The 3,791-nt window shown below is 45.3% G+C and overlaps 1 non-coding gene across 1 annotated transcript; it reads left to right on the forward strand.

Moving 5' to 3' along the window:
- The first annotated feature begins 1,833 nt into the window (after positions 1-1,833).
- Positions 1,834-1,907, forward strand: trnat-agu. The gene has a single exon. It is a non-coding gene; the product is annotated as a tRNA-Thr (tRNA).
- The last annotated feature ends 1,884 nt before the right edge of the window (positions 1,908-3,791 follow it).

A 3,791-nucleotide genomic window follows, 5' to 3' on the forward strand; every position in this document is an offset into this window, starting at 1 on the left:
TTGACACTTCCTTCCTGTAATTAGAGAGCCCCTCCTGATCCCTAAAGTGGTGTGGGAACGGCGTGAGCGTTCACGCCGTTCCACTAAAAACATCCTACCTCTCCCAACCGCACTGCACTTCAGGTGCACTTAACAAAGGGCCTGTTGCAGGATTCCCAGCCGCGGGCTGCCATTACAGTATAACGTTTTTGTGTTTTTCTCTCGTCAGTTTTGTAATGTGTTGAGATTGAGAAAGTGGCGTTGGCCGCTGGACAGGAAATGAAATGTTATCGGAGGTTAGTCAGAGCAGGACATGAGGACGCAGGAAAGTACAGAGGTCTGACTTTAAGACTGGACATGAGGAGAGAGAGAGAGAGAGAGAGCGACTTATGAAGATGGATGAGGACGTAAACAGAGTGGAAAGTACAGATGGGACATGACCTGAAGAGATAGAGAGAGAGAGAGAGAGAGAGAGAGAGAGAGAGAGAGAGAGAGAGAGAGAGAGAGAGAGAGAGAGAGTATTAATGCCACGACCTGAAGAGGAGATGAGAGACACAAGAGCAGAGAGGAGAGAGAGAGAGAGAGGGAGAGAGATAGAGAGAGAGAGAGAGAGAGAGAGAGAGAGAGAGAGAGAGAGAGAGTATTAATGCCACGACCTGAAGAGGAGATGAGAGACACAAGAGCAGAGGGCAGAGAGAGAGGGAGAGAGAGAGAGAGAGAGAGAGAGAGAGAGAGAGAGAGAGAGAGAGAGAGAGAGAGAGAGAGAGAGAGAGAGAGAGAGAGTATTAATGCCACGACCTGAAGAGGAGATGAGAGACACCTAGAGCAGACAAGAAGGGATGAGAGACAAAAGAGGAGATGAGAGACACAAGAGGATAGGGCAAAAGATCAGATTGAAGGAATGCTACAGATGGAACAGGAGGATAGAGAGAGGGGGGGCAGGAGGGAAAGAAAAAAGAAAAAGAAAAGGAAAGAAAAAAAACCTGAAAAATGGGAAAATCAGGGAAAGAAAAATAATCCTCCTGAGAGGCAGAGATGGGAAAATAATCAGTGTTTGTGTGACGCCTGGTTAAGGGGAGAACAGAGGCAAAGAATACAGAAGGGGAGAGTAAATGACAAGAAGAGAAGAGACTCCGGAGAGGTGCTGTGTGTTTTGTGTGTAAGAGGGAGGGAGGTGCACAGGGTGTGTTTGTGTGAGAGAGAGAGACAGGGTAGGTGCTGTGTGTTTGTGTGTAAGAGAGAGAGAGAGACAGGGAAGGTGCTGTGTGTTTGTGTGTAAGAGAGAGAGAGACAGACAGGGAAGGTGCTGTGTGTTTGTGTGTAAGAGAGAGAGACAGACAGGGTAGGTTGTGTGTATTTCAAGCCCTGGGCTCCTGCTGCCTTGGCAGATCTCATTAGTGTTATGAATAGTGAGCTATTTGTGTTTTTGTAACTGAAGCCTCGCCTTTTTACAACTCCCATGTGTGTGTGTGTGCTAGAGAGAGAGTCAGCATGGTAAACAGTCATAAAGAGACCAAGCATTGGTTGCTATCTCTCTTTCACTACCCCCACACACACACTGCACTTGTTGATCATGATAGGATAGTGGGTAGTGGCAGCACAGAGTTACAGAGTTATTCACACGTTGCATCTGCTTACACTAACAACACACTTGAGCCTTTCAGAGCATGTAAATGCTCTATGTGTGTATGTGCAGCAATATGTGGATCACTGAACATTTGTATATAAAGTATGTATGTGTTTGTATTTCCATGGGTAATGCGCAATGTGTGTGTGTGTGTCCTCTTACAGTATTTCTCCTACAAGTGGTTATGTCTGTAACATATCGAGTTGCATATGGCTTGTAGATCATGTGGCGCCGTGGCTTAGTTGGTTAAAGCGCCTGTCTAGTAAACAGGAGATCCTGGGTTCGAATCCCAGCGGTGCCTGCCAGGATAATAACTTATTGTGTCCTACCTAAAATCCTCTTGCAGTGGGCAATATTGTTGCTGTGGACTGGCCAGGACTGGAGTTTCCCGTACGACTACAGAGACTAGCGGATTTAGCAGAGGTGTGTCTCTTGCATCATTATCTGCAGGTGTGTGAATTCACCTGCATGCACGTCTCTGCAAGGGGTTAGTCTTGTGGGTGTGCTTTCTTAAGGCAATTATAAATAGGGTTGTATGGTGGTTAGCAGTGTTGTCAACCAGCAACCTGAATGCATTTATAATCATTCATCTGAACACAACTAACTGGCATAGGACGTGATGAACCCTGGAGCTATGATTCAACCACTGGTCAAGAGCTGAAGTTTGAACTACATATTTACAACAGTGTTTGTGAACGTTTGTTGGAACTATGGTTTTGGGAAACCGTGTTGCTTAGTTTCAGTTCATACAGTTGCTTTACTCATATGCATCTGAATGATGGTTTATGTGTTTTTATGCAGCCATGTGCCATGTTTTTTTATATGCTGTGTATGTTTCTATGTGTGTGTGTGTGTGTGGAGGTCTCTCTTTCCCTCTCTCTCTCTCTGCTCTACCTCTCCGTGTGTGTGTGTATGTGTGTGTGTGTGTGTGTGTGTGTGCGAATGTACTGTATATGCGTGTGTGCATGCGTGTGTGTGTGTGTGTGTGTACAGCAGGAGATGTTCGGTGTGTGTTTGTATGTATGTATGTATGTCTCTCTCTCTCTCTCTCTCTCTCTCTTTCTCTGCTCTGTCTCTCCCTGTGTCTGTGTGTGTGTGATGTGTGTGTAAACTGGGAAAGGGTTGGTTTTATTAAAGCCCTTTTTTCCCTGAGTGTGGGTCTGACTCCAAACTCAAAGCCTCCTCTTTTTCTCTGAAGCCAAGAAAGCCCAACCTCAGCTTTTAAGACTTCCTGCTTGTTGTTTTATGTGTCTGTGTTAAACTCTGCCACATGCTGTCCGCTTAGCCAGCTGGCCAGCCAGGAGGAAATGGGAGGCTTTCGCAAAGCTCAGCCTCGTTAGATTAATTAATTAAACACTTAACAAGTTTAATTGGATGGATACATGTATTGAATATATTATTGTGGATGTCTCACTGAGAGCGCCAGGGCTGAATGTGTCACAGAGTGTCTGTGACCAAGAGTGAATCTAAATCGTGACGTTCTCACGTTGTGCTGCTTTAGAACAGAGACCTCTATTTATCCACAAGCAATAAAGAAATAAAAGGCCTTCCGCAGGTGTTTAAAAAAGCTTATGGTTCTACGAAGAACACAGGGAGCCCTTTAATGACTGAAAGAACTGTGTTTTGAGTGTAGGTGGTTTCTCACTGATGGAAATTACTACAAGGCTTACAGTTCTGGATCCCTTCATCAGAGGGTGTCTGATGAAAGCCTCATGAAAGTATTATAGGGTTACATAATGGATTGCAAGCAGTTTGCCCCCAGCAGTTTGCTGTATGGCTGTTTTAGTGTGAATGCATCATACTCCATTTGACTGGGGAAAGTATCAAGTGAAGTTCTCCCATAAAAGTGAACATCTGTTAAGTCACGATAGAGGTGTCTGATCAAGATGTTGGGTATTTTGATGGTTTTCCACAACAGTGTGAAGAGTGTGTATTTTGCGTCAGAGCATGTGTGACTAAGAGTTCAATGCTTGGGTAGGTGACAGGTCCCTCCTTTGGCATTGACTCACTGTCTGGTCCCCACCTACAAAAGCACATTCCCATCCCACACAGGTGTTTATGTGTGTGTGTGTGTGTGTGTGTGTGTGTGTGTGTGTGTGTGTGTGTGTGCACCACACCCTATAAAACCATTAACACAACCTGACATTGCCAACACACACAAACACCCACCCACACACACCCACCC

Source organism: Alosa alosa, chromosome 5, assembly GCF_017589495.1.
Source record: "Alosa alosa isolate M-15738 ecotype Scorff River chromosome 5, AALO_Geno_1.1, whole genome shotgun sequence".
Taxonomy (NCBI): Eukaryota; Metazoa; Chordata; class Actinopteri; order Clupeiformes; family Clupeidae; genus Alosa; species Alosa alosa.